The sequence below is a fragment of the Danio aesculapii genome, chromosome 15, assembly GCF_903798145.1.
Source record: "Danio aesculapii chromosome 15, fDanAes4.1, whole genome shotgun sequence".
Lineage (NCBI taxonomy): Eukaryota > Metazoa > Chordata > Actinopteri > Cypriniformes > Danionidae > Danio > Danio aesculapii.
Genome location: NC_079449.1, coordinates 18732097 through 18747374, shown reverse-complemented (window position 1 = coordinate 18747374; position 15278 = coordinate 18732097). Strand labels below are relative to the sequence as shown.

General features: G+C 36.2%; 1 long non-coding RNA gene across 1 annotated transcript in view; it reads right to left on the bottom strand.

Annotated features, from left to right (window-relative positions):
• Window positions 1-9104: 9104 nt before the first annotated feature.
• LOC130241422 (uncharacterized) overlaps window positions 9105-15278 on the bottom strand; it is a 75708-nt gene continuing 69534 nt past the window's right edge. Inside the window, exon 3 of the long non-coding RNA XR_008838874.1 lies at window positions 9105-9179. This is a non-coding gene — a long non-coding RNA (uncharacterized LOC130241422). The remainder of the gene's footprint in view (window positions 9180-15278) is intronic.

Here is a 15278-nt window from a genome sequence, read left to right as displayed (position 1 = left end):
TCGTTGGTTTGAATCCCAGCTGGGTCAGTTGGCATTTCTGTGTGGAGTTTGCATGTTCTCCCCGTGTTGAGGTGGCTTTTCTCTGGGTGCTCCGGTTTCCTCCACAAGTCCAAAAACATGTGGTATAGGTGAATTAGGGCTAAATTTTCCATAGTAAATGTGTGTGTATACCCAAAAAATTTACTGGATAAGTTGGCGGTTCATTTCGCTGTGGCGACCTCAGATTAATAAAGGGACTAAGCCTAAAAGAATATGAATGAATGAAATGAATGTATGTATAAATTTGTTATAAATGACTTGTTTTTGTTCCAGTCACATACATTAAATGTTTAAATATCTATTACATATGGTACTGCTTATATTATTTCACCATCTGTACACCAATATAAGTAGTGAATGTGCGTGTCCATGGGTGGGGCTGTGTCGGTGTGGTAATGTGGGCTGGTGTGGCTACAGTGCCAGGGCTGATTTTTTGTCCCAATCCGCCCCCTGGTTATATTCACACACACGCTATGACCAAATTCTGACATCTAGACAAATCTAAACTTGTTTTCAATAAAACAAATATAAATATGCATATAATAAATAATACTACTAATAAAAATAACATTATACAAAAGCAAATTATCATGAATAAACTTTTTTTTTAAAAACGGGATGAAGAAGGCATAAAGGCAGGGGTTTTTATATTTATGTAAAAAAGTAATCATTTTTGTAAGATTTTAATCTTTTAATTCTTTTTCATTTGTAAATATATTTGCATATTGCTGTGCATCCTGTGTGTTTTAAGCAATGTGTAAGCGAGGCGCAGTCTATTTTAGTTCATAAAAATAGCAATGTGCCTTAACACACCTCTTTTCTAGACTGAAACACCCATGAGTCCACAAAGTGGTGCAAATAAATGTGCTATTTAAACAACGAAAAACAGGAAAATTAGGGTTGGATTGGTCTGAAAATAGCAACACGTTGGGGCAAACACGTCGTGCGCCTTATTGGTGCATGGTGCCGAGTGTGCCAGGTGTATGATAGGGCCCTCTGTGTTTAAGTCTGCTTTTTTCAAGTTTGGTTTGTTTTTTAAATGTTTGTTACAAATAAACATTGTATTGTGTTGTATGTGTTGGATTGTATTGTATTGTATTGCAAAGGTGAAATCCTACAGTATAACCACTGACATCGATAGTAGGAAAAACTATACTATCCACTTATTAGGTGTGAAGTCACGCGAAGTGGCTTCCGGGTCCAAGAGATGGGGGGTCCAACTGTATGGGGAGGCTAAACAAATGGTAAAAATAAATGTTTACAAAGCAATGCAATACTTTCGAACATTTTTTAGAAATTGTAAAAATGTTGGTATTCAAAATGCAGCAAGCCCAGAAACTGATGTGTACACTATAATTTTATATAAAATAGACTTTAATGTGTGATAGAATTAAAAAGTGATCATAAATTAATCTTTTCTCAATTCAAATGAGTAGCGGCTTGGACCTGGAAATAGAATTCCATACATCACCGATATGTCACGACATAACAAGTGGATGGAAGGATACAAGTTTCCAGCTTTCTTTAAAATATCTACTTTTGTGTTTAACAGAAGAAAGAAACTCCAACAGGTTTGTACCAAAAGATGGTGGAGTAAATGATGACTAAATGATGATCTCTTTAAAACCTGTGACCCCTTGCAGTTCATTGAGGTCTTGTGAAGCAAAACAACCATGTAAAATGATTATTTAACATTATTTAATCACGGCTATTGATTAAAGGTGATGATGTTTTAAAGAATGTTCAGTTTTTTGCACATGCTTGTCATTTCACTTTATAATACCACAATGTATCGTTGGGAGCTTTTGTCTGTATATCTTTTTTTGACCCTCAAAGAGCCAATAGATTTGAATTTGTGTTTTACAAATCACTGAGGACCACTGTTTCAGCTAAAAATCCTCTTTTAATGTTCAACTGAAGAGAAAAGGTTGCCTGCAACTTGGCCTGAGGTTCAGCTGATTAACAGCAAATTTTCATCCTTGGTTAAACAATGCCTTCAAGGCTATTTTAATGTTAAAAACTGTGCAATTCAAATGAATGGGAATTTGATAACCAAATCAAGTTCATCCACTCTAATTGTAAACCTAATGCTTTGATTGTTGAAATTCACTTTCATCTGAATTATAATATGTTATGTAAATAACTTCATAACAGATGCATAAGCCATCTATAAGTGCACTTTGACAGCACAAAAATACTGTCAGGTTTCCTCCTCGGGTTCAGTTATTCGCAGCGAGTGGAGATGAGCCATGAGAGATACTGTGCAGCACAGGAAGACAGCGCAGATGTAATCATCAAACAAATCTCCTGCCTTCTGTTATTTCCTGCCTTCCTTTGATCATTTCTCCTCTAAATATGAATGGATGCTTCCACACAAGGATATGGCCAACTGTATAGACAGGCTGTCTACCACACTAATGCAATGCTGCCACAGAAATGGTCGAGGCAAGCAACTGAAAACAGGGTTCAATTTCACATCCTAAGCTCTTGCATATTCAGAAGTCTTTTTATCCTTTCAATAATCTCATGGACTACAGTACAATCATGTGCTATTTGCTATATGGTTTCAATTAAAATTAGATTTTACGGCTTAGTCCTATAATAAGTTATCCATATTGAACTGTATTTTTTGAAGTATAATATAACAGCTTGAGATATTAAAAATAAACACATGATCGAAATTAGAGATTCCTCTCAGCAGTAAAGTCTTTAATTATCTGACAAACCATATTTAACTGGCAGCTGAACTTTCCAGCTTTCATTGACTGATAGTGAGCCTTTCTAAAGTGGCTGAAATTGGCCGACAGCAGGCTGAACAGATGAAGACCAAATGGATGAAGAGAAGTGATGGTGATTCCAAATCTGTGATTTCTAGAACATTGCATCTGTAACACATTTAAGTCACCAAAAAGACTGGCCGTCTGAAAGAAAATTCAAAATAGGACAGTGTAATGCAATCTCTATGCAATCAATTTAACACTGCAGTTGGAATTAATCAGCAGTCCTTCACCCTTTTGACTGTGGCAAGGACCTGTCTTGTAATACATTGTCTTGAAATTAAAAAAAAATTAGACAGAGAGCCCTGCGACCAAACCACTCATCAGAATAATAAAACAAATCCCTAGAGATTAACATTTGTTGAAAAAAATGGGGACAAAGTCTACTTTCAGTAATGAAAGCAGGTTTATTTATTAGTTGGTTTTCTTTATTTGTTTCTTCAATTGCAAATGCGCACATTCAGCATGCACAAAGCTCAATGTGGGGGATCCACTACAAAAAAAAAAAAAAGAAACTGGAATGAAACGTGAACACACCACAGACAGCAAAAAAGCTAAATATTAATAGCAAAAATTGTTAAATATTTATGTTTTCCCTCCAAGTGACCTTTACAGCTTAGACAGTCATCACCAGTGTGTGTTGAAGATTGTCACCAGTGTGTGTTTAAGTATTGTCTGACAAAGAGCATCTCGAAATGTCAGCAAAACCAGCAGATTTTTGAAGCTGAAAACACTGAAATAATGAAATGGCCAGCCTAAATCCTGAACTAAACCTGATTGAAAATCATTGAAAAATCATTGGAGACAAAGTTACGACAGAGAAATGGCTATGGTCAGTGAAGACTGAAGAAGAGCTCTATCAAGATTAGAGCAGAAAAGCATGAGAGACTAATGATGTCCTTGTGGGAAGAAAGGAATTTATTTTATTACTTTTGTGTCTTTATTTTTTATTAGGAAAAATGTTTAGACTAACAACAGATTAATCAATCTTTTTCTTTTGTATGATACCATATATTAACCAAACATACTTTTTTCTTTCCTACTGTGTTGCATACTTCATAGAAGGAACTGCTCACAAGAGGAAAATAGCAGAAAAGAATAAATATAGTGTATATGGCCTTGCTCCATTTCTAGCAAGAAGTCTAGACATGTCACATGGAGCTGGATGCTTGTAGAAGTTGTGAAATATATTGAAGATGCGCTTAACTGTTCAGTTCTGATATGCAGAGAAGGGTTGCAGAAAGAGGAAGTATGTTTGGGTACATGCGCATTATGAATCAGTTCATTTCCCATAATCCCCAGGTGCCCAAGAACAGTACAGAGTCTGATGTGGCTCCAGAAAGTACAGCCAGTGGCTTATGATGTGGCGCGAGCGTGACGTGACAAGAGCAATTTATCAAACTATTACTCACATAATGTGCTCTTAACTGGAAGCGGCATGTGCATACATATCGTCATAAATGTCTGGAGAGCGAGGACAGCGCGCCTGCCATCATCACTGCAGGAGCAAGAATAACTACCCTCATCACTGATGAATACAAGACATTTAGATTTATGAGTCGGACTGAAGCTCTCTCAGGAATAGCGATCCCTCTGTGGAAATGAGTGGACTTATGCAGATGTAAACGTATTCAAGCGTCGTCATGTCTCGCTGACGGCTGATGCCAACCTTGTTTGCATATGAAATGAGGAAAAGAAAAAAAAAAGAAGCAAGCCTGAGGACAAGATGCTGTTGTCCCTGATCATCTTGACGTCCTGCTGTATCTATAATGGTGTGATAAAGAAAGTGTTATATGCCCACACTGATCTGATTATTAGGCTTTTTACAACAAAAACACGGCCCCTGCTGCGAGTCTGCTTTATTGTAATGATGCGAGCCGCAGTGGGAAGAAGTTTTGCTGATTTATTTCATCTGAGAAGAGCTGAGGTGATGCTTTCCCTTTGGTTTGGCTTATTTTACACCAGCTGTCCTGTTGTTTTTGAACCAGGAGGCTCGAGACGGATCCTGTCTCCTACTGTGCTGCATGAAAAACATCTGCTAGGACGTTTCCAGTCCTCATAAAAAAATTAAATGCTTTCTAGATGTTGTTCTAATGGGAGTATCATCGGAATTAGCATTAGCATTCAAACTGTAAAGTAATATTATAGCTATAGTTTCAGTGCCTGATGTTCTAATTTTAAAAGTCAGTGGTTCATGTTTACAGCTAGCGTTCAACTTGAAGTCAACATTTGATCAGACTCTGAAGGTAAAACTAAAGTTTCACTGTATTGTTTTCATATAAAATTTGGTAAAAATACAAAAGGCCAAATAAATGGTCTTATTTTAACTTTGAATTGCTGAACAACGGAGTTGAGGATCCAAGTGCAGTTTATTAAACAGAGAATGATCAGGCAGGCAACAGTCAAACATTGGAGCAAACTGGTACATACAGGTAATCCAAAAGGTGAAATCAAGTAACAGGAGAATGGTTAGTACAGGTAGGGATGGCTGACGTTTTAACACAGTGTCAAGATCCCAAATCGCAAGTTTTTTGTAACACTGCACCGAAGCATGATCCAAAACACTCAAGTCACGTGACGAAGGTGAATCGAAATACACAGATCACTTGACTAAGGTGATTTTAAACACACAGGTTACGTGACTAAAGTGTTTCAAAACACCAGGTCACTTGACTAAAGCGATTCAAAGCATCAGTAATTTCAGAAGTGTTTCGAGACCTGTCGAATCTGCGTTTGACTGACAGGGTCGGAAAATCTCATGTAGCCTAGTGGACCATGCATGTGCACAGAATTCAAATCCCGACTTGTACAAATACTCTGAAATTATGACTTGATGTATTTTAATAATGTTACATTTTTATGACCAAAACGAAACATATTTATTCACAAAGAGTTCAGTCCAATGTTAAAACAAAACACGTTACAAGAACAGAGCATTTAAAAAGTTAACATCTATAGCTGTATCACTCTGGAACTGTCACCGCTCCACTAAATTACTTGAAACCTAAACTCTACAACGTGGGGTATAATACCTCAATTTGCTTAACTGTTTCTTTGCTGAAGCTGCTCCAGAGCAATACATAAAAAATGACTTTAGGTGGCACTGTAAAGATGGGTTTCGAAACATTTCGAAGCTTCGACACTTATGCTTTGACTGTTTCAGTGTTTCATGAAGCCTTGCTTTGCCCACCCCAACTATAGCCAACTATGACAGATCCAAAACATGTCAAGTTTATCGTTCTTCACGCTCATCGCTTTTTGAAAAGGCAATGATGGTGTGGGTAAAATGCCAGCAAAATGCATTGGGTGTCAGCCATTGCACTGTGTTTGTCCACTTGTCACTGTTCGTTAAAGCTCTCTGCTGGCTATCAGGACAGAGGCCAGGCTGTTTGTCATCACTTTTTTTGTTAAAATATCAGCCCATTTGCCAGTTGCACACGACTCTGTCTCGGACAATCGGGTCATGTTGTCCCTTGGACCTCTGGGGAGGGCATTAATGAAAACTCAGGGGAGTGCCAGATTAAAGTGCAGCCATCCTCTATCGCCTCCACCGAAATGATTTATCGCCGACAACACTAACCCCCCAACTCCTACTGAACTAATAGCCTTTGCAGAATAAACCATGTCTCAAAGTAGATAAAATGCTTGTGGTGTCAGATAGCACTTTCCTATCTGCCAGATTCCGTGCATGACAAATATATCAGTGCCTTGACAAATAACAGGCCGATGCTAGCAATTGCTGCTTTGAAATGTAATACTCTTCCTCTTGTAGCTAAAAGACAAGATGGTTGAGTCTGGAAGTCATGCGACTGATATTTCACCAGGACTGTTGCCATCCTTTATATTAACAAACAAGTTTTAAGTATTTTCTTATGGTTTATATGCAAGAAATTATTATTTTATATTGTGTTTACATGGGTCCAATACTCCTAAGACGTAATAGTTTCTAGTGTTCCCAGAACGGTTTTGTGATTTATAATACCATGCTTTAAAATCCCCTTTTTAAGCAGTAGTAGAAAATGCCATTTCTTGGGTGTCTCTTTAAATGTAAATGAGTTATAACTCCCCGCCCCCTTTCCTTCAGAGGGCGGAGTCTTTACGGCACATGCCTCGGCTACTCCAGGAATCACAAACAAAGCATCTGCCTGTGTTTTAAAACTTTGTCATATTAAACTCCTAATGTAATTTTCCAAATTCGCAATGCAGAAAGCTGGCTGTTAGAAAAACATGTTGCGTTAGTTGTTAAAGTAAATTCACTGGTCAAACTTTATTTTGATGGTCTGTTTGTTTAAGTTACATTGCATCTACATGCCAACTAATTATCATTAGATTTAGTAGACTGTTGGTCTTGGGGTTAGGTTGGGGTTAGGGTTAGTGCAAGTTGACATGTACTAGCAAAGTTTGTTGTAGTCAGTTAAATGTCTGTTTAGCAGCAGATATCATCAAAATAAAGAGTTACCTTTAGTTTATTTATTTATTTACTTTTAGTTTAGTTTAGTTTAAAACTTTATTAATCCAATTGAGGCAATTCATTCTGACATGGTGGTGCATAATAAACACCAACACAAACAAAAAACGGGAAAAAAATCAATAACAATAATATTTTATAAAAAAAACTAATAATAAAAACTAATAATAATAACTAATAATAATAATCCATCGATTAACTACATTTATTAGGTAAACGAATTGCTTCAGGCACACAAGTACACATGTTATTGTCCTTACGAGCCCCCATTTGTCACAGCCGGCTCTTAAGCTGTAACAAATAGGAGGACCAGATGCAACCATTTATTTTAACAGAACAATAACATAAATAATATAAAGTAAACGAAAAAAGAGTCAAGGCCAAACGAGGCAGTCAACACAGCTTAACCGAGCTCCATGCCAAGGCGATTGCTCGGAACCCCCAAACTCCTACGTGCATACCAAACACGGTTTATATCCACATCCCAACCTGTGTACCAATCATGTCACCTCTTGTAATTGAAACACATGCACTCACCGCCGATGTGGGACACCACACATACATAGCCAATAGACTGGAACACCACACAGAAGCACTCATAGCCCATAGACTGGCAAGTCACAGTAAACATAAGAGCAATTCCGTGCAAATGTCAACCTTTCCATGAAAAAAATTAAGTTTTCACCAAAATACGGAAACCGTTTCTGGGTTTTTTGGGTAAGAAAGTATTTTACAGTACTTTGGAAATACTCAGAAATGCATCTGTCAATGCTTTCAAACTATTATATTTTACCAAAGTTACACAAGTGGCAATTTCACATCTGTCACATCCATAACTACACTTTTTCCTCATAAATGTGAAAATATTAAATTACATCACCAATCATTTTTGTTCTATAGAAAGCCAACTCTTATCCTTTTGATTAGCATTGTTTCTTTTGGGTTGTACAGTTTAATTCACAGAATTTCTACAAAGTATTTTGTATACTGTAAACCCACAGACTTTTTTGTCACATCCATAATGCATGTTTATTTTACTCATTTAAAGTACAAAACATGTTTACAGATCGATATTTTTCTGGTCCCATAACTCTGTGGTCAGTTGTTCTGGAAAATATAAACAAAAGTTTCAATATAATGTTAACGTATACTATCTATGCGAATTCATGTTTTGAGTTTTTACTGCAAATGTCACATCCACAATGCTGGAATTGCCCATAAACAGTTATGGAAGAAATGGCATAAGTCTCAATATAGATCTGTAAAGCTGTATCATTTGGATACTGTATGGCAACATACAACTCAATTAGGCTCTGCTGAACTGAACATGCCTTGGGCAGGAATTATTTTCAATTTGGGTTATTGTGACATTCACATTCCTGGAAGAAAACTCAAGGCTATAGCTGAGGTGTTTGAGGGAGTTCAGAAACAGAGCTTGAGAATAACCCTGTTTGGATCGACTTTGTGCTTTGTCATGCTTTTTCAACAGCAAAATTACTGAAAGAAGCTTAAAGTACAAAAAAGCACATCAGAACCACTTTAACCATAAAACAAAGCAACAGATATTTTCATCTATGAATAAATCACCAGTAAAGCCAAAGAAAAAGATTTTATACAGTTCTAGGAAAAGATTCCAGGATCTTTCTCCATCTAGTCCAAGTGAAGGCCATTCTTATGATGTAGAATCTGAATTTAAAGTAATCTGCATGAGTCAATAATGAAATGATTATGTTTTAGAAAAGAATAAAGATTCACAAAGAGCTTGTGAAACAATTGGCCAGGGAAAGAATCTGAACAGTATTTACAACATTGTTATTATTACCTTTTAATCCCCAGCCTCAGCAAACAGTCCTGAGCACGTTCGTTGTACTTGTGTTTGTTCTGAATGCTGCATCCTATAAAAAAGAAAACAAACAGTGTCAGCTCTTGTGTCATTATGTCACATGTCATTTTGCAACCGTAAGCTTGTGATCCAAACTGTCATGTATGCACTCATAGCCGTTTGCCAAGGTTGTTGATTAAAGGTAATAATGTGCTTGTCACAGTTTTACTTCATAATGCTTCGTTCATTTTCCTTCGACTTAGTCCCTTTAATCATCAGGGGTCACCACAGCAGAATAAACCGCCAACTTATACAGCATATGTTTCACACAGCGGATGCCCTTCAAGCTGCAACCCAGCACTGAAAAACATCCATACACACTCATTCACACACATACAGTATGGACAACTTTTGTTTTTTCAATTCACCTATACCGCATGTTTTTGGACTGTGGGGGAAACCGGAGCACCCAGAGGAAACCCACAAAACACTGGGGAGAACATGGAAACTCTACACAGAAAAGCCAACTGACCCAGCCGGGACTCAAACCAGCGAACTTCTTACTGTGAGGCGATAATGCTAACAAATGAGCCACTGGGTCACCCCATAATACTTCAAAGAAAATACAAAACCTTGAAAATACTATAAAATGTCTGGATTTATATATGTACAATTGAAGTCAGAATTATTAGCCCCCCTGTTTATTTTTTTCCCCAATTTCTGTTTAACAGAGAGCAGATTATTTCAACACATTTCTAAACATAATAGTTTTAATAACTCATTTCTAATAACTTACTTATTTTATCTTTGCCATGATGACAGTAAATAATATTCAAGAGTTCCCACTTAGATATGCTTGGCATATAAAGCAGGTTTGGCATGCTGTCCCGGGAGAGAACCCTGAGCTCGGAGATCTTTGAGCCCAGGGCTCCCGCCCGGTCGATAAGCATATCAGGGGATCCGGGATCAGGTAGGTCTCGAGAGTTCCCCCTTTTGAAAAGGGAGGAAAGGAGGAGAGAAGGGGTGGAAGGGGGGATTCTTCCAAACGAAGATAAAACATTAGGGAGAAAATGATCCATTTATAGTAAACTAGGATCACTCTGATTGGATTATTACTGATTACAGATGAGTGGCCAGACGTGCTCAATCATATCACGTGCTCCTCTCGAAATTTGGTTTATGAAACTTCACTTTGACTAGATATTTTTTAAGAAAATTCTCTACAGCTTAAAGTGACATGTAAAGGCTTAACTAGGTTAATCAGGTTAACTAGGCAGGTTAGGGTAATTAGGCAAATCAATGTATAACAATGGTTTGTTCTGTAGACTATCGAAAAAAATATAGCTTAAAGGGGCTAATAATTTTGACCTTAAAATGGCTTCTAAAAATTAAAACTGCTTTTATTCTATAGCCAAAATAAAACAAATAGACTTCCTTCAAAGAAAAAATATTATCAGACATACTGTGAAAACTTAATTTGGGAAATCATTTGGGAAATATTTAAAAAGAAAAAAAAATTCAAAGGGGGGCTAATAATTCTGACTTCAACTGTATATAAATATAAATGTGTTTTACAGAAGCAGAGCCCTACCACAATTTTATTTTACAGTACAATAGCCTTACAGCAACTTCTTTTTATGGTAAAATGCCTTTTAACCAAGCAGTAACCTTTCGCTCTCCCTTGTGAAGCTACTGAAACTGCAATTCATCGGAATACCGCTAGTCCTGGCTCAATAATAGAGCAAATTTCTATTGAGCTTGCTGTTAAATGGCTTTTGGTTCATATACTGTAGCTAATATTACCCTTCATGACAACTGTGAGGGGGTGAATTTTATCCGTTTTGTTTATATTAAGTCATATTAAGTCTGCATAATTAAGAACGTGGCCACTTGAATGAGAACTAAGTCTTGCTGCTTGCCATCACTTCACCTCAGCTGATTCCGGCTGATTAGCCGCTGAACTCGGCATAAATATCGTTTTTTTTTTTTTGTATTATGTGGCTCAAAATTATTAGCCCCTTTAAGCTTTTTTTTTCTTCGATAGTCTACAGAACAAACCATTGTTATACAATAAAATGCCTAATTGAGAAATTGAGGAAAAAATAAACAGGGGGGCTAATAAATCTGACTTCAACTGTATATAATTTTATTTTTAGTATTTACCACTGAATTTAATATAATCCAAAAAAGTGACGAGATCCTGTACAACAGAATTTTTTATTATTTATTGTTATAATATCCATTTGAAATGGTTTATAAAGCCCATTTTCATTCATTTAAATACATTTTGTGATGCATGATGTCAATTGATTAGTTTTTCATTAACTGTCTCATGTTTGTCTTTAACTACAGTATAGCAGTACGTGTTTACTTTGATTACAGTAGAATACCACAAATTTTTTATATATTGCAAAGGTTATAAAATGCTCCACAATGCAGTGCATATTACAGTAGTGAACTGTAAAGAATGTATGTGGCATTTTACTAGGCATTTTTACAGTAAATAACTGTAAAATTGCAGCAAAGTCTAACAGTTTGTTATTTTGACTTTCAAAGTGAATAATAGCTGCAAATTTCAAAACTAACAAGAAATGGCAAAACTAAATGACATTGGCTTAAATGTGGCATTTTCAAATCATTATCAAACAGAAAATAATTTTGCGCTTTTTTTTTTTTTCTTTTTGAGCAAGTCTCAGGGTTTTAATAATTAAGCTCCAAAGCATTGCTGAGATACAGCCTTTTCTTTTGACTGTATTCATAAAACTCAAAATGTGTGTCTGGGCCACAGTGACACAAAATGATTGAGTCGGGTCATGGCGACATTAACTGCAGACTGCCATGTATCGAACTGAATGTAGAAACATCAGGAATCAATTTCCTCACTTACGCGTTATTGCTTGTAATCACTTTCAAATGAGGAGACTGTGGAAAGCTTTGCCTGAATTTGCCTCTGCGGTTTTAAATCACAGTGTCATGTCACACTTAATTCCAATCCATTTGAGGATCAAATTAACTCAATTTTAGCACTTTATAAACTTATCTTACCGACAATCACACTGTTTATGAAAATCTCTATTCATTGTGGATATACTGTAATGCTCCTCTAACATACTGACATGGCAGATGAGTTTGGAAAAGTGTCATTTACAGACTTTACACGTTTCAACTTTAACTGCGCCTTTATGCATTCATTGAGAATCTGTACATTGTGACATTTTTTTGAAAGGCAATAGATTATATACTGAATTGCTCAATCTAGTGTCTGAATAAAGATCTTGGATGCTGGTGATAGAAAGCCTATAGACCAAAAAAAAAAAACACGTATTTCTCTGCCATTCTTTGGAAAAATTGAGCTATTTCTCCTAGAAAGGTTTGATTGAGTTTAATGGGACATTACTGAGATGCTTTTGGGTGATTTTCTCTCTCTTTCTCTTTCCCTAAATTGCGATGTGCTTTCTATTTTATCCAATTTCTGCCGATGGGAATAAAGAGGTCAATGTAAAGACTAAAATCATAAATATGAGCAGTAGTGGAGAAATGAATGGAGTTGCTCAGTCTGTGTCTGTTACTGGTTCTTAGCAGCATGTCAAGGATGTCATAAAAGCCCTGATGTAATTTCACATAATTAATAACTAAATTCTTTGAAAAAAAATGCCAGCAAGACTGTTCTTAATTCATTATTATTATTACAAAATAAGAATCCAAATGTGCTTTTCTATGCACTTTGACTAACTTGTTTATCAAACAAATGTTTGTTTTGTTGTTTATATACTGATATCTAAATAAAACGAATAAACAAATAACCTAGGATCATCTGAATATTGCGATTGTGAATATTGCCAATAGTGAGGGAATAAATATTAACTTACTCAATATATATTTTTGAATATATATGCATGTCTGTTGATTATATTATTTATGTATGTGTGTGTGTGTGTGTGTGTGTGTGTGTGCGTGTGTGTGTGTGTGTGTGTGTGTGTGTGTCCCGAATATATTATAAAAAGAGTTATAAAAGAGTTATTACAGAAAGAGTTATAATAAAAATGTGTACAGCTCAGATCAATGTTTCATATCTAATTGTTTACTTTTGTGGCAAGTAGCTGTGTAATACGTGGGATAAGGTTCTTCTAGCTGGTTGTGTTCACTGAATAAAGCCCCTTGCATTGGGCTGCCTAAGTCAGGCTATATACCGTACATCTGCTGTATTTACATAATTTTATATATATTTATATTTTTCTCTCTCAAATTATATAAATATACACTGTATAATATAGTTGAAGTCAGAATTATTAGCCCCCTGAACTATTTGCCCCCTTTTTATTTTTTTCCCCAATTTCTGTTTAACGCAGAGAAGATTTCTTTAACACATTTCTAAACATAATAGTTTTAATAACTTATTTCTAATAACTGATTTATTTTATCTTTGCCATGATGACAGTAAATAATATTAACCATCGAAAAAATATAAGCTTAAAGGGGCTAATAATTTTGACCTTAAAATGGTTTTTAAAAAAATTAAAACTGCTTTTATTCTAGCCGAAATAAAACAAACAAGACTTTCTCCAGAAGAAAAAATATTATCAGACATATCTTTGCTATGATGACAGTAAATAATATTTTACAAGATATTTTTCAAGACACTTCTATACAGCCTAAAGTGACATTTAAAGGCTTAACTAGGTTAATTAGGTTAACTAGGCAGGTTAGGGTAATTAGGCAAGTTATTGTATAATGATGGTTTGTTCTGTAGACTATCAAAAAATAACCTTAAAATGGTTTTTAAAAAATTAAAAACTGATCTCATTCAAGCCAAAACAAAAACAAAAGTAACAAAACTGAACTTCACCTTAACCTGATATATTTTGGTTTATGAAATACTAATTTGAGCTAACTGTAACATTTTGCATAATTGAAACCCTTTAGCTTAACAGTACAATCGTCAAATATTGACTAAACTGAGCAATATTATAGACTTGATTTAGTTACCTCAGGACTGCCATAAACCACAGGGGATATATTGAGGAAACGACACAGACAGACATGGATAACAAAAAAAGGCCACAAATATGGTTAAATTGCATCTGATGAGATCTTGACAACCCCTTTCACAATGGCTTTAGATTTCAAAGCGTAAAAGTTCACAGATTACACACACTCCCCCTGATTGGTGTAAACGTTCCTTCTTTAAAAACGAGGCATTGGCTTTCTGGAAAGTAAATGGGTGTAATCAAGCTGCAGCCAATCCATCTGAGCTGTCTGATGTATTCAGTGAATGAAGCTTATTTTGCTCAATAAGGCTGCATTTATATTATCAAAAGTACAGTAAAACTGAAAAACTGTGAAATATAATCACAATTTAAATTCATTGTTTTACAATTGTACGTGGTTTAAAAGTGTTAAATATTCATGCAATTTAAAATATAAATCATTATGATGATCTGCTGCTCAAGAAACATGTACACTCACCAGCCACTTTATTAGGTACACCTTACTAGTACCGGGTTGGACCCCTTTTGCCTTCAGAACTGCCTTAATCTTTTGTGGCATAGATTCAACAAGGTACTGGAAATATTCCTCAGAGATTTTGGTCCATTTGACATAACAGCATCACACAGTTGCTGCAGATTTGTCGGCTGCACATCCATGATGCGAATCACCCATTCCACCACATCCCAAAGGTGCTCTATTGGATTGAGTTCTGGTGACTGTGGAGGCCATTTGAGTACAGTGAACTCATTGTCAAGCGTCTGAGATGATTCATGCTTTATGATGTAGCGAGTTATCCTTCTGGAAGTTTCCCAGTGTTGGGTTGCAGCAGGAAGGGCATCCGCTGCATAAAACATGCGCTGGATGAGTTGGCAGTTCATTCCGCTGTGGCGACCCCTGATTAATAAAGGGACTAAGCCGTAAAGAAAATGAATGAATGATCCTGCTGGAAGAAGCCATCAAAAGATGCATACACTGTGGTCATAAAGGGATGGACATGGTCAGCAACAATACTCAGGTAGGCTGTGGTGTTGACACCATGCTCAATTGGTACTAATGGGCCCAAAGTGTGCCAAGAAACTATCGCCCACACCACTGCACCACCAATAGTAGCCTGAACTGTTGATACAAGGCAGGCAGATACAGACAGAAGTGGTACCCGGTGTGATCTTCTGCTGCTGTAGCC